Here is a 20,261-nt window from a genome sequence, read left to right as displayed (position 1 = left end):
GTACCGAGTCCTGGTTCCTTTGTCATTTCAAGGCCCACCAGCTCCCCGACTACCTTCCAGGCCCTCCCTCATTCATCCCGGTCAGCTTGCTGGCTCCTGAACATTATCATCGTGGTTTAAATGCCTTCTGTGCTTTTTCTCAGTCTGTTACTTTAAGGTACTTTCTTCCCCTCTCTTCCATCTGTTCCAATCCTCTTGACCCTTCAAGGCTCAGCCAGAGTCCTGACACCTCTCTGATGCAGATCCAATACCAGACCTCTCCTTCTATGAGTTGCCTATGGAATTCCAAATTGATGGCTCAGATTGTGAATGCATAGCAGGGGCTACATCTTAAGTTTCCACTTCTTGCCCAGCATCTGGGATATGTTTACACCCCTAGGGTGGTAACCTCCTGATCCTTGACTTCTGTGGTTGCTGTAGTTTAATCTCATGTTTGGTGAAATGTCTTAATCAGACCTGGTCAGCCTTCCTTCATTTATTCTCTCCTTACTTCCTTCAGCAGCATGTTTTGAATGGCTGACTTAGAGCAGGACCCCAGAACTACGGTTTGAATCTAGTGCTTCTTCTCCAATCACATTGTCCAATGGGAATGTGATTTGCTCACACCACCCTGCACAAACCAAGGAGCCTCTCAATGCTCATCATTCCTTCGCCGGCCAACACTTGAAGGGAAATCATCATAAAAGCACACATAAACATAGAAAGAATGAGCTCTCTCTCCCCTGTGGTTCTACATGGCTCTCCTCAGAGCATTCTCAGTCCGAACCAGAAGACAAAGAGAGGAAAATATTTTCAAATGATCTTCCAAATGACTTTAGGCTTACATTGTGTTCAAGTTTGGTTCAAGGGATGGGCAAAACTTGGGTCAGCCAGCTTTGCTAGGGTCAGCCAGACACTGGGGTCGAACGGCCATGTTTGGGTTGAATTAAGAACACTTACTGTTCTTCATATCCCAAGACAGATATTGGAATTTTAACTTTTCTCTTTGCAACCTCTTTATATTTTGAAAATTCATTTCATCTTGGAGTGAGACTTCCCAGGAGATCTTGTTTCTCCCTCTCCCCTTTCATGGCATGTCCTTTGGTAACTCTTGGTCTGTACCTGTGGTGTTTAGACTTAATATTTCCACTCTTATTTGCCCCCAACATGTTGTTTGTGTAAAAAAAAATTCTTCATGAGTCCAAGGAAACTGATCAGGAGGAAACATGAAATTGGACCTATGGGAAAATCCACACAATGTTTTCATTAAAGCTTCTCAGTATTTTTTGCAGGAAATATTGCCCATAAAAAAACATTGAAAATAGAATATTCTCAGGTGTCAAACATAAAGGCAAGACTGACAAGTTCGACAACCTCAGACCATATCAAAGGACTGATGAAAATCCTTCAATGGCTGGAGCTCTCTGGTAGTAGTGAGCATACTGCAGTATAACTGTTGTACCTGCATTATGACACCCATACCACCAACACACAGAGCCTGTGTTCAGTACAGACCAGCATTGTGCTATGCATTTCCCTGGTGGCTAGCACTATGCCTGGCACATGGTATGTCCTCAGTAAATATTTGTCCAGTGAATATTTTGTCATTGTTTGGTTATATAAATACCATATATCAGGTGTGGAGGTTTTAAAATGCTAAGATAAATAGGTCCAGTCTATAAGAAGTTCAAATCCTGGCACTGTGATTCCTAAGCCTGAGTGAGCATCAGAATTGCTCACGAAGTTCCCAAAGTACAGATTTCCAGGCCTTTTGGAAAATGACCTCTTTTCCAGAGATTCTAATTCAGTAGGTCTGGGTAGGGACCCGGAATTCTATATTTTCAATAAATTTCCATACACCTCTGACAATCAGCCAGATCGGAAACCCTTGTGCTAGTCAGTGGTAATAAAAGCCTTATGTTTTTAACATCTCTTTTCCTACATATGAAGAGTTTTCTCATCCCTCATCTCCCTTGATTCACTCTCTGAGTGGCATAGTATACCTTGCAGTTTACAAATGAGGATGTGAAGGCCAGAAAGTTAACGGTGTTGGTGAAGTCAGCATCTGGATTTGAACCCAGGGTTTTCATTCATGAGCTCAGCACGGTTTTCTTCTTCCTGACTCCCTCTTGAGAGTGAGGACCCAGGTTAGCTCTGTCAGGTAAAGAGCAACAACCATATACCTCATCACTAAATGAACAGCCAGTATATTTAGGTCTCTCTCCTAGGTTCTTTGGGAGAGACAAAGTAAGAGAAAAGTATTGCCTCTTCATAGGTACCCCCCTCCCCTTGAGAATCACCCTGGGAAAAAGAATTCATTATGGAGACAGGCTCTCTCAGAGATGACAAGCAATGAAGGTTATTTCCTTACAGGTTTTTTTTTTTGTTTTTTTTGTTTTTTGTTTTTTTACATAGAACATATATCAACTTAGAAAGTCAGTGCTACTGGGTAGAATAAGCCTGGTTCATACTCCACGAATGATGATCTAGGAAGTAGACCAAAATCAGTCCTTCACCTGAATACATGGCTCCTAAATCCAGCCCTCCTGCTTCTCTCTGGATAGCTACCTAGCCCTCTTTGCTTCACTCTTCTATCTACAGTGTGGTTGAGATAAGCCATTAAAGTATTTACTTCACTATTATCATATAATCCAATATGACATTAGCCGTGCATCTGACAGCAGATAGATGAAAATTCCAGCTGCCTTTCTGGATTAGTAACACAGCAAGTTTCATCTTACAATGACGAGATGTGGGAGAGCAGTGTCAGCAAAGGTGCCTCCGTTTTCCACACAGGTACATAGCCCGAAGCTATTCCCTGCCATATCCCTGAAGAGAAAAGGCCAGGGCTTCCAGAGTATGGATGCTGGGCTATCCCGTCACTCAGGGATATGGTTTCTCTAGGCTGTGTCTGAGAGTGAAGCAAGGCTCTGTGAAATATACAGAGGGCTTGTGCTGACAGCAGGAAAAGGGAGTGGGAGTGGGGAGACAAGTTGCTAGAAAAATCAGCAAAAACAAATGATCTTTAAACTCTTCTTGGAAGTATTTCTTGGTAGAGGAGCATCTCATGAAGGTGTTTTGGTTTTCTTCTCAGAGACAGCTTTCTTTCACAGGGTGGCACCAAGTACTACCCAAGAAAGCTAAAGAGGGGAGATGGAAAAGGAAAAGGCTGACAATTTGCCTAGCCATTTATCAGAGCCTAGATACTCAAACAAAATAACCAGTGACCCTTATTTCCTTATACTGGCAATTGGAAATTAACAACTCTGAAAGGGTCATTGTGAAGAAGGTAGCCTTCTGTGATGGTTCTCTCCTTCTGCACCTCCTGGGTTAGGATTTTTTGGCCTGAGTATATTAAAATCAGATCTCACTGGGCAATTCAATTATACAGATAAATATACAAATTCAGGCCAACTTTTAAGTAATCAGTTTGAGAGGCTACATACTTGATGGGAACACTTCTCTTTTAAATTGAGCTTTATAGCCAAGTGTACATTCATTTCAACCACAAAATATATATCTAGTGACTCTATTTTTACATGGCCCAGAACTAGGTGCCACTAGGATATAATCTCATTCTAGCAGTGGTAACAAAGGTGGCTGGGGATCATCCTGGAAAGGTACAACTTGTCACTTTTTGATGGAGAGGAGGCCAGCCACAGCCCTGGCTGTGCTCACTTCCCACTGTACATAGGTAAGAACAGGTTGGGAGGTCGGATGCCAGGCAGAGAATGAGGGAGCTGGGTAACCTATATGGGAATGTGAAAATCTGAGATTTGAAGACTGAATCACACTTGCCCCAACACCAATAGTTTCTCTTCTTTTGTGGTCAGTGTGGTTTATAGGAGCTTCTTCAGGAGCAAATGTTACATCCAGAAGGATTTGGTTATGAGTTTTATGTTGGTCTGGGATTGCCTGTGTGCTCCAGTATTTTTATTGGGGAAACTGCATTTCGAAATAAAACCAACAAAAACAAGGTCTCCTGCAACTTACCAGAATAGGATCCATGAAAGTAGGTCAGAGTGGTCATGCAAGTCTTAAAGAATCATTGTGGTGGCTGGACCACTCTCAAGGGGAGCTGGTGAGGTGGCCAACTTCACTGCCTAGGCATTTGGACCAGTCACCTGAGGGCCTCCATTAAGATTCCTCAGGGCTCTTGTTAACATCTACAGTTACAGTCATTTGTGTCCCAAAAGAAGAGGACATAGAGACATTGGAAAAAATCTCTTGCAAGCGAGGTGATTGATACAGTTTTTGTGGGTTTTGCTATACTTGTGGTTGCTGTAGCCTTGATATTAATCTTCATTAGGAACTCACCACAAAAACAAACATTCTTGTTATTCCATAAGTGGAGTGCTTTTAGTCAGCTATGTTAAAGGCATGGGCATTGCTTTAAAGAACTTTCTGCTGAAAATCCTGTATCCTTGGCCTGAATTCTGCTGCTAAACCTCATATTCTGTGTAAGCACACAGATTAGTTATCTAAACAGAGCCCTGGATGTATTGAACCCTTCTAACTCCAATGGATCATGTATTCTTCATAGCTTCGATTGTAGCTTGCTCACCTCTTCTTTTCAAGGAGAGGCAAGATGTGCCCATTGATGATATCATTGGTCCTTTGAGTAGCTTCCTTAAAATCATCACGGGGACGTCATGACTACATGCCTTTAAAGACGATTTCCATCTAGTCTGGTAAGACTGCCTGTATTTTTTGAAAAAGGAGTGAATGCAATCTCTCTAATACTCTTAATATCTCTAATATTCTTAATAGTAATGAATAGGCTTAACCTGTGAAATTGAACAGCAAACTGGTGAAAGAAATCTCCCAAAGAAATGGATATCTGACAGATTTGTGAGAAGCAAATTTAATTAAAACGTTGTTCTATAATTCTGCTACCAAATGAATTAGAATTTCAGGACACGTTGAAAGTGACACTGTCCTCTTAAATGCTATTCTCTAGGGACAATCTTTTTTGAAGATTTCGCTTAACATTTCTTGGATGGCAAAAAGTTAATTTTCTATACTTAAATTATGACAGTTAACAAAAATTACCTTAGTATGTGACCAGTTTCCATTTTTTATTAATATTGTATTATTGTATATGTGTTTTAACTCTTGATTCCCCTATGAAGAACAAACACAATTATAACAATTATAAATATAAAAGATAAAATGCCTATTTATTTATAGTCAAAAATTTAAAAAATATGTCCCTGCATCAGGATATTGGTTAAGCAACCTATTAGTCAAATAAAAGTAGAATTTTTTCAAACTATTGTTGCAAATTTTTTGGTTGTTTGGGGGAACTAATTTGGGAGGATTTTTGAAAATAGTCTGAAATGATGTGGAACCAGGCCTGGTAGATGGAGTAGGTTATCAAACTTTGTAATAACAATTTGGATGATTTGTAACTGTAAGGGAGAGACCAGTTTTCCTTTTGGCTCAGAGATGACTCTACCAAGAACTTCTGAAAATGTTTAGAGAAAGGGCAGTGCCAGGAGAAGACACAATACGTGTGTCCTCACGCATAACTACCTTGAGGCAGCTCTCATCTTAAAGATCATGAGATGTTTGCTTACAAATCATCAGTTCAAGAAAAAGATGGGAGAGGTTATGTTTATGTTAAAAAATCTCATTATCAAAGGTGAGAGTTTTCATTTTTTAAGAAAATGAAAACTTTTTTTTTTTTGCAGATAATACCTGGGTGAAATTATTCTAAGCTCTTAGCTTAGGCAAAGAATCTTAAGCACTTTTTATGCTCTAGATTTAAAAAAAAATCTCACACACCCAACATTCCTCTCTATGCCTAAGAGATTAATTTCTCACCAGTTTGGGTGATAGCAGTTAAAATCATTCTGGGGTTAATGAAACATTTTAATGCAAAGGATATATGATATGGGAACACTAGTATATGCAAGCCATGATTAACTAAGAAGCATTTTCTTTATGTATAAGTAACTAAGCTGTCTATTTAAAACTTAAAAAAGAAAAAAAAAAAAAGAAGAGAAGGCTGGAAACTTGGCAAAATCTTTGATTTAAAAGAAGTTGATGTTAGTTATCTTTATAACTAGTACCTTTATCTGTTACCGTGAGTCAAAGAAATTCTCTCTGAATATATCCATTTTTGCAAGTTTATTGTGGGTAAAATAGAACTAAAAAAGCTGCATATATTTGTGTATGATTTAATAAGTTTTGTTGGATGTAAACATCCATGAAACCATCACCACCATCAGTATTATAAACACATCTGTTGCCACCAAAAGTTTCCTCATGCTCTTTTGTAATCTCTCTCTCCCTAGACAACCACTAATTTGCTTTCTATCACTATAGATTCTGTTATAAGATTTTATATAAATGTCTTCTCTCTTTTGTCTGATTTCTTTCACTCAGCCTAATTATTTTGAAATTCATCCATGTTGTGTGTATCAGTATTTTATTCCTTTTTATCCTACTTATTCCTTTTTATTCCAGATAAGTCTATTTATTTAATTTCATTATAAGGATATACCAGTTTGTTTATCCTTTTACCTGCTGACGCTCATTTGAGATAGTTCCAGTTTTTAATTTCTATTCATAAAGCTGTTATGAACATTATGTAGAAATCTTTGTATAAACATATGCTTTCTTTTCTCTTGCATCATAGATAAGTGTATGTTTGCATTTTTAAGAGACTGCAAGTTTTCCAAAGCAGTTCTACCCTTTCGCATTTTCACCATCAGTATTTGAGATTTCTGGCTCCTTCATGTCCTTTTCAATACTTGGAAGTCAGCTTTTTTCAGTTGTAGCCATTCTAAGTGAGTGAAGTGATATCTCATTGTGGTTTAGATTTGCATTCCCCTGATGGCTAATGATGTTGAACTTCTTTTGATATTTTTATTTGGCATCCATATTTCTTTTTCTTAGTGAAGTATGTATTCGAATGTTACCAATTTTCCTTGGTTTGTTTATTTTGTTAATGGTTCATAAGAGTTCTTCATATAGCCTAGACACAATTCCTTTGTCAGATATATGGGTCTTGCAAATATTTTCTTCTGGGTTGTGGCTTGACTCTTCATTTTCATAGCAGTGTTGTTTGAAGAGCAAATATTTTAAATTTTGATAGTCTCATTTATTGACATTTTCTTTTGAGGTTTGTGCTTTCAGTGTCACATTTTAAAGTCTTTACCAGATTCAAGATCACTAAGATTTTCTCCTGTGATTTCTTCTAGAAGTTTTATAGTTTTAGCTCTTACATTTAGGATTGTGAGCCATGATGAGTTAAATTTTATATATGATATTAGTTAAGGGTCAATGTGTATTTTAGTTCATTTTTGCATATGGCTACCCACTTATTCTATCACGTAACTTCAGTAAGCTGTAGTTTCCACATTTGTAAAATGAGGTTACATCCTCCATCTCAAAAGTTTTGTTTTGAAAACAAAATCAAGCAAGACATGTACAATGCCTGGAAACTGGTAGGCACATAATAAATATAATTTCCTTCACCTCCCAAAAAAAAAATTCTTAAAAAAAATTGAATGGTATTTACCGTGCATTAGAAAATGGTTTATCATTTAGTAGAAGTTTTCTGTTTGTTTGTTTGTTTGTTTTTGCTTTTTAGAGCTGCACCTGCAGTATATCAAATTTCCCAGTCTAGGGGTTGAAGCTGCAGCTGCCAGCCTATACCACAGCCATAGCAATGCAAGATTGGAGCTGTGTCTGCAACCTACACCACAGCTCACGGCAACCCAGATCCTTAGCCTACAGAGTGAGGCCAGGGATTGAACCTGCATCCTCATGGATACTAGTCGTGTTTGCTACCACTGAGCCACGATGGGAACTCTTAGTACAAGATTTAAATGAATAAAAATATGAGCAAAAAATTCATAGACTCTTGAAAGTTAGGTACTAGAAATATTTTCAGAGCTTATTTCATCCAACCCTCTCCTTTCAAGATGGAGATCATGAAGTCCAGAGGGCTGACGTGATTTACCCAAGGTCATTCACCAAAAGGTGGCTGTGATGGGCTAGCACCCAACCCATTAGGCCTCACCTCAACTCTTACTCATCATTACTTAATTGAAGAGTGAGCTACAAACAAACTTTCCTGAGTGAAAATTACCACATACATTGAAATAGAACAGTTTGAAAACAGGCATATAGTAATTTTCTCACAAAATTATTACTAATTACATATAGTAGCCTGAAAATGTTAACACATAATCTTCTAGCCAATAAAATTAATTTTTTTTCTTTTTGGCTGCACTCACAACATGGGGAAATTCCCAGGCAAGGGATTGAACTGGCGCCATAGCAGTGACCCAAACTGCTGCAGTGACAACGTTAGATCTTAACTCGCTGAGCCACAAGAGAACTCCAAAATTGAATTCTTTAGGTGGCTATTAAAATATTTGGTAATAAGTGTTAGGAGTAGATTCATAACATTATTGGGGGTTTTAAACAAATTTAAAAGGAAAATATTTATATATTGGGTTATGCAAAAATCAAAATTTCTGCCTAGCAGAAGAGTTCATAAATAGGAATTTTTTAAAAAATGAGATGGACTTTTTAAAAAATGGTAAGCTATATTAACAGGCAGTGTACTAATACATTTAATGTATGATGTTACAAACCACCAGGGAAAAAACATAAAAGACTCCAGCAGAAAATAGGCAAGGGGTACATACAAGTATGTCCCAGATGAGGAAACACATATAACCATTAAGCAGAAGGACAGAGTCTCAGCCCCCTAATATTTAAAGATCACATCTGAAGACAATGAGGTATATATTTACCTCAGAGATTGCCAAAGATTAAAAAGAGTAATAGTATACACACACCTTAGTGAGAGTGTAGAAAAAGGGCCCTTTTCATGTATGCTGTTGCTGCGAGCCTCGTATTGACACAACGTTCCTGGAGGGTAATTTGGTAATTTCTATGAAATTTCTATGAAAAAGTCCATGAAATTGTTGACCCAGAAATAGCATTGCCATGAATTTATTTTATAAAAATACTTACCCAAGTGCCTAAAGATATTTTTATTAAGACATACATTGCAGACTGGGTTGTAATATCAAAAACTGGGAAACCAACAAAATGTCCACTCATCAATGAATAGCGTAAAAACAAACAGAGGGCCAACACGTTCATATGGCTCACTTTGCTATTCTCAAAAGAATGAGGCTGCTCTAATGTACCACCTGGAAAAGTGCCAACAATGCATTAAGTGAAAAGGCAAATTGTAAAGATGTATATAGAAAGTATACAATGAGCCTATTTTGTAAAAGCTGGGAAAGGGGAAAATAGGTGTTTGAATATATATGGAAGAAGGCTTTACTCAGATTCCTTAGTCCGGTGACTCAGCAGGTTAAGGATCCAGCATTGTCACTTCCACAAAAAAAAAAAAAAAAAAAAAAAAAAAGTGACAGAATACATAGACACTTGCATAAGCCAGAGGATCCATCACTGGGAACCTATAGGTAGAGCTGAGACGTAGCTGATCTGGGGCCTCAGGCAGTGCGTGCAGTGTCCCTCCCTTGCTTCTGCATCCCCCATGGTTTCTCCTCATTTTTTTTTTTCATCCAAAACAGCTTCCTCCCTCATACAGCTCAAAAATATGGCCACTGGTAAGCTCATTTCACTTCTTCCAATAGAATGACCTATAAGACCAAAAACAGAATTTCCTTCCAGCTTTCGCAGGAACCCCAGCTAGGAATCTGACATTTTCGTCCCACTCCTTCTGGGGATCAAGCCCTTCTGGGAAGCAATGACTTGGGGTCAGGGCCAGGGCTCATTCTCAGTGACCGGTAAGCCTCCTGATTCCATCTCTCAGAGTAGTGGCAGCACAAGTGGGACACAGACTGGGGGCCGGTGGTTCCCCCCAGGGAGGAATTCTGCTAAACAACCTGTGTCTACTACACCCTGGACATCTTTAATAACAGAAACTTTAGGGAGTGGGTACCACTGTAATTGAAAAATATGAAGGTTGGGTCTGTAGAAAATGGGATAAACAAAGAAACAAATAGCAAACCAGGAGTCTTACCTCAACTCTAATCAGGTGCCCTTTGCAATATTTAAAAGGAAAAAGGAACAGACACACACACACATACACTTTTCCATTATTTCATCAAAATGAGGCCTGGGTCTTTCTTGGCAGCAAAGCGGTTAATTTCTTCTAGAATGATATAGGGAAAGGAATTTTTATTGAAGAAGCTGATTTAACCTTTTCTGGGAGCAGAGACTCTAAGATTTTGTGAGATAAGTGAGGGACTGAACAGGCCAGGATGCTTGTCCTGGAGCCCCCTCAGGGCAGGAGGACTGAAGGGCAAGGCCAGCCTGGGCTCTGCTGCAGCCCCAGGCTTTCTGACAACTACTGAATGGGCTGTAAATGTCCCCAGAATCGATTTTCTCTCCAGAAAGCAATCAGTGCACTATATCTGTCACACTTGCAGCTGATTGCCTTTTCCCTGCCACTGTCCCCACCTCATCACCCCAACACCCTTTCCCTACCCGCCACCCCAAGAGGCCTATCAAGGTGAAACCAGGAATGCAAGGCTCAGTTTGGATTACACAATTCCTGCATTTGAGATAAATCAGGAGCTATAATGAAGTTTCTGTATTTATTACCTCTGAATAAAATATTTATTTTACAAATTATAGGGTAAATAAGATTACAGAGGAATGGGAAAGCTAGTTTTCAAGAGGCCTTCATTATTTCAGAAACATCCATCAATGGGTAATCAACTGATAAACCAATGACTAATTACAAATCACTGCTGTCCATTTCATCAAATTTTTGGATTTTGGTTTTTTGTTGTTGTTGTTAACTTTCTTCTATTGAACACTGTAGCCTGGTTCCTCATTTCTCTGCATATCCTCAAAAGTAATTAAACAAGGTATAATTCAGAATGTCTTACTAATTCATATTACCAGAGAGTTTTTATTGTAGGATAGTTAAGACTCAGATGTGAGATATGGCATATTCATAGTGGTAAAGACTTTTGGGTCAGATAGGTCTGGTTCAAGTTCAGGTTCCATCATTTACTGCTGTCTTGAGCAAGTTGCTTGCTTCTCTGAGCCTCTGTTTTCTAATCTGTATAACTGGATACAGATTATGTGCACCTTACAGAATTACTGTGAGGATTCAGTGAGAAGGTTGGCACACCGTAATCCATCAATAAATATTAACTTTAAATTTCAATCTTTTCATTCATGAATTGTGTTTTAAATGTACTTTTATATACATCAGGTTCCCAAGACATTTCCTTTTTGAAGTTTTGGTTTAGTGACAACAGAATAGGGTAAAAACAGAATAGAGCTGGCCCTAAACACATGTTGGCCAAATGCTCAACTGTTCAGTACAATAGGTCGTGTAGTATCTGAGGGGGAAAAAAAAGTCTATCATCTCAATCAGTCTATCAGCTGTTCAGTTCATCGATGTTATAGGATTTGTGGATTCTTTCCATAAGAAGGCAACCTTCTCTACTGTGTTCTTTCCATTAACAAACAAATGAACAAATAAACAGACAAACAAAATTCTTCTTCCCTATAGAGTTAGGCTGTATTCTGATCTATTCAACCTTGGAGTAGTTCACCAGAATAAATGATTCCCAACCACATCCTAGTGTATGGCACCTGCAGGTAGCATTGACCCGCAGACAGCACTGGGTGATGAGTTAGGAAACTGTGAGTCAGGTCAAGCAACTCCAATCAAGTATAATGAGTGATGAGAAAGTGAAATGACAAGTGACAATTTGGGAAATAATATTTGGCACATATGTAACAAGCAAAGGCTATAAAGTACTAATATCAGAATGTAAAAATATAAAGAGACTCTACAAACCAATCAGAAATTTTAAACTGTCCAACAGAGGAATGAACCTACGTTAGTCTCTACAAAGTCACAGAAGAAATTCAAAATGTCAAGAACTTATGAAAAGAAGCTGACCGTTATCAGGAATCAGGGAAATTCAAACGAAAGCAGTAGTGGCTCACCATTTTAAGATATGCAAAAGTTTAAAAAAAATGGTAAATGTCTAATGTCAAGGATTTCAAGGAATGACTATTCTCTTAAATTACATATTTTTTTCTATTGCTGCAGTGACAAATTGCCACAAACTTAGTTGCTTAAACAACACAAAATTATCATCTTACGGTCATGGACCTATTGGTCAAAATTCCAATAGGAATCTCACGGGGCTAAGATCAAGGTTTCTGATTGGGCTGCACTCCTTTCTGGAGCCTGGTTCGGGGGGAAGATCCATTTCCTTCCTTTTTCCAGATTCTAGAGGAAACCAGCATACCTGGCCTCCTACATCCATCTTTAAAGCCAGCAATGTTGCGTTTCTTTGATCATTCTTCTGCAGTCACAACTCCCTTTCTAACCACAGCTGGTAGAGATTCTCTGTTTTTAAAGGTTCATGTGATTAGACTGGGCCCAGTCAGATAATCCAGGACAATCTCCCTATCTCAAGGTCTTTAACCTTAGTCACATCTACAAAGTCCCTTTTTGCCAGATAAGGTAACAGATTCACAGATTCTCAAAATTAGGATGTGGACATCTTTGAGAGGAGCGTATTCTGCCTATCATATTAAAGGTGATAGTATAGTCTATTCGGAGGACAGTTTGGAAGCACAGTCAGCCCTCTGTATTCACAGATTTCTGCATCTGTATATTCAACCAACCTTGAAGCAAAAATATTCAGAGAAAAATTTAAAATTTCAGAAAGTTCCAGAAAGCAAAATTTAAATTTGCTGCATGACATTTACACTGTATTTACAACAGTTTACATGCTATTTACATTGTACTAGGTATTATAAATAAACTAGAGGTGATTTAATATATATGGGAGGCTACACCTAGGTTATATGCAAATGCCATGCCATTTTTTTATAAGGGACTTGAGAATCCACAAATTTTGGTGTTCTGGGACAAATCCCCATGGATACTGAGGACGACTGTGTATGCACACCCTCTAACCCTGCAATTCGATATTTGGTTATCTGCCCTCCAGAAACACTTGCACATTTGCACAAAAGTGTATATTCAGAAATGTTGATTGTAGCATCATTTGTGAAAGCAAGAGATATTTTAAAAAAATTAAATGCCCTTCAAAAAAGAAGCTTTAAGTAAATTATGTCCAGATTATGTTATTAGGTAGAGGTTAAAAATACAAATACAAGCAGATCTCTATGTGTTTACATGAAATTATCTCTAGGACGTATGGTTAAGTGGAAAAAAAGAGAAAAAAAAGTTGAAGATGTACTAAAATAAAAATTTTAATGTAAACTTCAAGAATTTTAAAAATGTCTGGAAAGATCTCCATCAAATCTTTGAGAAGTAGAATGAAATTGAGAATAGTGGATAGAGGGGATATTCACTTTTTCTTCTCTTTATGATAGATAGATAGATGAATGGTAGGAATGTCTATCAGAATGCCTATATCTGTAATGTTTGAGTTTTCATAGGAGTATATTCACATAGTACTTGCATTTTTAAAATATTAAATTGTTTACAGAACAAAGTGCACTGTACTCTTAAGTCATGACCACAGCTATGTGGCTTAACACTACTCACTCTGTCCCTCTAGGCTTGAGTTCATTGGTCCATGAATTTAAGGGATTGGACACAACAACTCTAAATTCCAGCTCTAGATTTAATGGTAGATATAGCAAAAAAAAAAAAAAAAAAAAAATTTAACTCAACTTAGTAGTATTTTGGTCATTTGTGAAAAGGAAATTGACTTTTAAAATCATGCCCTAAATTCTTTGGAATGGTCTTGACTTTAAACACTGAAAACAATTTTTTTTTTAGAATTACCAATTTCATTTTTGTTATTTTATGCATTTTCAAGTCTTCAACCAAGAATGGGTGTTAGCTTCAGAATCAGTTTCTTTAAAGTTATTTATTTTTTATTTTTAAATTAAATTACAGTTGATTTACAGTGTTGTGCCAATTTCTATTATATAGCATAGTGACCCAGTCATACTTTTTCTCAAACTATGTTCCATCATGGTCTATCCCAAGAGACTGGATATAGTTCCCTGTGCTGTACAGTAAGACCTCATTGTTTACCCATTCTAAGTGAAATAGTTTGCATCTACCAACCCCCAACTCCCCATCCATACCACTCCTTCCCCCTCCCCCTTGGCAACCACAAGTCTGTTCTCTATGTCTGTGAGTCTGTTTCTATTTTGTATATAGATTCATTTGTTTCATATTTTAGATTCCACATATAAGTGATATCATATCATATTTGTCTTTCTCTTTTTGACTTACTTCAGTTAATATGAGAATCCCTAGTTGCATCCATGTCACTGCAAATGTCATCATCTTTTTTCTTAATTCCTCTGCTTCCTTTGGGTTTACTCTCCTGTTTCTAGTTTCCTAAGGTGGAAGGTTAGTTACTGATTTGAGATTTTACTTTTAAAATATAGGTCTTTTAGGGCTATTCATTTTCTTCTAAGCACTGACTTAGCTGTATCCCCTAGTTTTCAATATGATGTATATAATTTTTCAGTGTAGTTTCTACTTTTGTTTTTCATTTCTCCTTTGACTCATTGGTTTTTTAATGAGTACATTTTTAAAATATTTCCATATAATTGTGACTTTTTTCAACTTTCTTAATAATACTTTTTTTCTAATTTAATTCCATTGTGGTCATAGAATATACTTTATATGATTTCAGTCCTCTTTAGTATTGAGACTTGTTTATGGCCAGCATATAATCTATCCTGGAGATTGTTCCATGTGACTTTGAGAAGAATGTGTATTTTGCTACTGTTGATTGGACTGTTCTATAGATGAGTGGTAGGTTTAGTTAGTTAACTTATAGTGTTGGTCAAGTCTTCCATTTCCATATTGACCTTCTGCCTATTCCATCCTTTATTGAAAGTGGGATGTTGAGGCTTAAACCATAATTTCTGAATTGTCTATTTCTTCCTTCAGTTCTGTCAGTTTTTGGTTATGTACTTTGGTGTTCTGTTATCAGATGCATTTATGTTTATAATTTTTATGTGTTCCTGACAGATTGACCATAGATTGAACCTTTTATAATATTTTTTATCTCTGTTAAGAGTTTTTGTCAAAAACTCCTTTTCCCCCTGATATTGGTATACCTACCAGCTGTCTATTGGTTACTGCTTGCATGGTGTATTTTTGCCATCTTTTTTGCTTCCAACGTATTTGTATTCTTGAATATAAAGTATCTTTTTAAGGCAACAAGTAGTTGGATTATTGTTTTAAATCTATTCTGCAAATCTCTAGCTTTTATTTGGAATATTTAATCTATTTACATTTAACGTAATTACTGACAAGGTAATATTTACACCTGCCATTTTCTTTCTTTCTTTCTTTCTTTCTTTCTTTCTTTCTTTCTTTCTTTCTTTCTTTCTTTCTTTCTTTTTAATTACTTGGTTAATCCATCACTGCCTCCTTTTGTGTTGAATAGATATTTTTAGTGTACCATTGTTGTTTATTTTACTATATTTTTGGAGTCACTTTCTTAGTGATAGTCCTCAGGATTACAACTAACATTGGAAAATAATCTAGTTTAGATTAATACCAACCTAATTTTAATAGCAAAAACCAAAAAAACAAAAATGAACAACAACCAAAAAAAAACCCCTCTGCTCCAATACAGTTTATTTCAGCTCTCAACCCTTCCTGTGTGAGAATAACTTTTGGAGGGATATTTGTTGTCTCCTTTCTGCTAGTGAGCACTGGTTGTCTCACTTTAACTAATGAGCATTTCTTAAAGAATTCCTAATTTCTAGTTAAGAGTAAAGTGAAGAGATAAAGTAACCACATTAGCTATTTAAGCAGGGAACATGGAAGCTCCATTTCACATAGGAGGTTTTGAAGGAGGCAGCTCCATTCACTGAGTTTCCCAGTTTTCATTTGGCAGTTCACAAAGTGATTTTATGTGCAACTGAAAAAATGTAAAGCTATTTCCCACAGTGCTTTAAACAGGTTATAATGCATTTTCAGATACAAAGGGCTATGGGGAGATTTCCTGACAAGCTTGAATAAAGGTGGGAATTTCAATTTTTTATGAAATTCTTTAAGCACTGAGTTTAAGGTGGCAGCAGCAGGCTCACTCTGGCTGGCCATGAGGGTATTGTAACTCTCAAGCTAAAGAGGGGTAAATGAGCATTCCAGGGTCTGCAAAATGAAAAAAATACATTTGCAATTCATGTATCACAGAAACAATTATTCTTCAAGTTTTATCATGAGGAAGTAAGAAAGGCAAAACACCCTATATACACACATTCATATACATAAATTTATATAATGTATTTATGTAATATATAACACATCACTTTGTGTTGTAATAACAGTTGACCATGGACTGAAATAGAAAGTCTGTCTGTATACAGTCATTTCTATATGTCTTCCACACCATATGTATAAATTCAGTTCAAAATAGCTTGGTGTTTGTGTTAGTGAGATCTGAACTTGAGTCATAGTGTTGACACTTACTCCCAGAGACTTGGTACTTTATGTCTTAAGGATTTAATCTCTCTATGCTTCAGTTTCTTCAACTAAAAAAATAAGACTTAAATCTGGTATCTGCCTCACAGTGCAATTGAGACAGAGAATCAATGTGATTGGCTATTGCTAATAATGTAGCTATTAATTTAAAATAACAGAGACTATTTTGAGGCCCAATGTAATAAGGCCTGAAAACAAATGATAGATGAATATATTTAACCCATGTGACTCAAATGTGCTTCAATATAAGTCTGAGAAATAAGAAATAATGACATACAGAATGCTGATATAAATCAAAGCAAGTCTCAGTGGAATTTTTAGGGAAGTTGAGGGTGGTAGGATTAAAACATAGGTAGAATTGTCATTGCAGTGTGTTGCTTACCAGTTTTCAACATACTAATGAAAAGAAAATGGCTTTTTGGAGGGCAAATCTTCATTGTACTTGAACGTTCTTCAGTACTCTAAAGAGGTTCTGGTAGTATTGGTTGGTTTTTGTGTTCAATAACACATTATCTTCATTTTCTATAACTAAAAAATTTTTAATTATAAATATTTATAAAATAAATTATGCCAAATTGTTCTGAATGAGCTTTGCACTTTCTAGTCATTACATTTTGTTCATTTCACTCCCTACTTAAAATATATTCCTATCTCTTGTCTGTCAACTCCAATCCTATATAATCTTTCAGAATTATTACCAATACCACTTTCTTTCTGAACCTTCTCTAATGTCATCTCAGGTGTCAAGCTTTCCCCCATTCGTAGGAATTACTATGGGATTCCCATTTGGGTATAAAGAATTTCAACAAACAACTGTTGACCAATTACAATGAACCAGGCAATGAAATTGCTGCTGGAGACAAAGATGAAGAAGATGGTCCCTTCCCTTCTCTTAGGGGATAGAGTCCAGTAGAAGGAGACAGAGATGCTAAAAAATCATTATTCCAAGGAATATTTTTATAAAATAAAGGGGACAGCTATAGAGAAATATACTTCATTGGGAAGAAAAAGGTTGCCCATTAATTTGTCTTTTTGACAAATCTGGGTGTTCATCTGGAGCATGGAGCTCAGTGAGGGTTTTGTTAGATTTTTTTTCAGAGTTAGAAAAGTGGCCATTTAAAAGTAGTTTTTCATTTTCTGTCTCTACAATTTGAGGAAAAATTCACCTTTATAGGAAAATTTTTTTTTTATTTTGAGAAAGCGTTCTAACATGCATTTTGATTATGCAAAAGTACAGCCAAAATGCTCCTCTGGAATGGGGATACTAGGGACTATAAGTAGCCAAACTACTTTACACAAAGATGTCAGTATTTGACTTCACCATGGAAAGAGTTACATCTTGTATAAATTAGCTTTTGCCACAATCATGATACATAACAAACAACCTCAAAACCCAGTGACTGAAACAAAAGTTTTTTATTTTCACAGATCTATGAGTCAGCTGGGCTGGTTTTGCCTGACATTGCAGGTCTGCAAATGGGTCTTTCTCACATGGCTTTCATCCTTGTGGTCCCACTGGGCTCTTCAGGACACATTCTCCACATGGCTATGGCAAAGGCACATCAAGAGGCAAGCCCAACCGCATAAACACTTTTCAGGCTGATTTTTATGTAGCAGCTGCTAACATCCTACTACCCAAAGCAAAATACGTACTGAACTCAAAGTCAAGAGGCAGGAACTTCAGTAGTAGAGAATGCAAAGCTATAAGGCAAAGTATTGGGTCCAATAACTCAATCTCTTCTATATCTCCATAAAGATATCAATTGAAACTGAGAGAAGGATTTGGGGTTTGTAGTTACTCTTGGGAAGGAGAGATGTGAGAGATGTAGGAAAGATATGCTTATAGCAGAAGGTATATAATCTTCAATGTAGGAACAGGCGGTAATTAATGAGTTGGCCGTGACCATTTTGTTACACCCACGTTCCTTGGTAGAGTTTCTTAAATGTTACTGCTCAATAATAGCTGGGTTGGGGAAGTTAAGACAGGCCCATGAAGAAAACAAAGTCAGGAATATTGGATAGAAAATATAGTTTTGAAATGATTGTAGAATTCATCTGCAATAAGATGCCTGGCCATGAAGATAAGCAATAGTGAGAGGGAATTGTGGGAAATAGGAGTTTCCCTCCAGGTTTTTTAGAAATACTTTATGTGGGTAAACCTAGGGAACACTAAATTTTCTTCTAATATGGCAACATATAGAGGGAATTGTGGGAAATAGGAGTTTCCCTCCAGGTTTTTTAGAAATACTTTATGTGGGTAAACCTAGGGAACACTAAATTTTCTACTAATATGGCAACATATAGTCTGTTTTTTGAGATACCACATTTGCATAATAGCTGTGAAGTAGGACATAATTAAGTCTTCCTAATGCAAGCAGATTTACCAGGGATATTATTAATTATAACTTGTCTGTTTTAGATTAAACTAAGTTTTAGTCACTTCCTGGACCTCTTAGCCCAAGTGCATTTATTTGGATACAAAAGTAACATTACCCTGTAGGCTTAAGTCATACATCTCATGATCACTTATATCTCTTATCGCTTACTCAGTCCATAAGTATAAAACCCAAGCTATATGCAGGATAAACAGCTACGTAAAACAAAGTTTCTAATTTCAAGTTATCAGTCCAAATGAGGTGATAACACTATAAGACAGAAGATGCAAAGTCTATAAATGAAGAGACAGATGCTAGTCAATGAAAATCTTGACCCATGAAAGTCTAAAACAAACCTGATCATAGTAAAAAAATCCCTTAATGTTTTTAAATGGACCATGACGATCAGTAAGTAGCTGGCTCAGCATTCAGAATGTTAAGTATATAAGCCAAGCATTTATCATCTAAATGTTGGAATCTATCATGGGAGTCCCAATGCAGAATACAACCACAGAAAACCAAAGCAATTAAATATGCCCATTCCTTTATATATTTGTTCAAAATCTAATCACAGAGCTCTTACCATGTTCCAGACATCTATGGAGGAAGAAGCAGTGAGCAAAGTAGACAAGAGCTCTGCCTTCCTTCCAGTTGATTGAGAGAGGACACACAAAAATCATGTGTGTAATTTTGTAAAAAATGAAAAATGTAATTGCTACAAACAAATTAAAGAAGAGGCTACTATGGAGCAGAATGAGGAGAGGTCTATTCTATCAGGTTGTCAGGGAAGGCCTATCTGAAGCACCCTTTGAACTGTGACCTAAATGGAGCTAATTGTGCAAAGATGATCTGGGGCAGAGGATTTTAAGTGGGTTTGACATTGGCAATGGGAAATAGCTCTTAACATGTCTTTCCTTTTATTTCTTGCTTAGTTTAATAAAATAAGTTTATCACTCAGGCTAATAGATTCTATGACTCTTAGCTCAACTCATTATATTCATTAGTATTTTTATATTTCTAGATTTCATAGACACTAGAAAAAGACAATGTCTGACATTTTGTACATTTAACATATATTTTTAAAAGTCCAAAATATATGAAGAATTTATGCAACAAACAAAAAAGGATCAGACTAAAAAATGGACAGGAGTTCCCGCCATGGCACAGTGAGTTAAGAATTTAACTGCTGTGGCTCAGGTCACAGCTGTGGCTTGTATTCAGTCCCTGGCCCAGTAACTTCATATGTCATGGGTACAGACTTAATAAAAGGGGGGGGGGAGGCAGAAGATCTGAATAAGACATTTTTTCTAAAGACATACAGCCAGCCAACAGGTACATGAAAAGATGTTCTATGGTACTAATCATCAGGGAAATGCAATTCAAAACCACAATGAAACATCACTAATAGAATGGCTCTTTTCAAAAGGCAAGAAATA

At 36.8% G+C, this 20,261-nt stretch overlaps 1 protein-coding gene and 1 pseudogene across 14 annotated transcripts in view; both read left to right on the top strand.

Annotated features, from left to right (window-relative positions):
• Positions 1–20,261, top strand: part of LOC146399988 (uncharacterized) — a 460,667-nt gene that overhangs the window by 307,103 nt on the left and 133,303 nt on the right. The gene's annotated exons all lie outside the window — the stretch shown is intronic.
• LOC146399989 (magnesium transporter NIPA2 pseudogene) lies at positions 3,843–4,674 on the top strand (annotated as a pseudogene).

The sequence above is a fragment of the Sus scrofa genome, chromosome 9, assembly GCF_054392235.1.
Source record: "Sus scrofa isolate SSC_HxYL_T2T_F1_AM1 chromosome 9, Sscrofa_HxYL_maternal_Yorkshire_Landrace_v2.0, whole genome shotgun sequence".
Lineage (NCBI taxonomy): Eukaryota > Metazoa > Chordata > Mammalia > Artiodactyla > Suidae > Sus > Sus scrofa.
The sequence above is the reverse complement of the archived record's forward strand: the minus strand, read 5'-3'. Positions and strand labels throughout refer to the sequence as shown.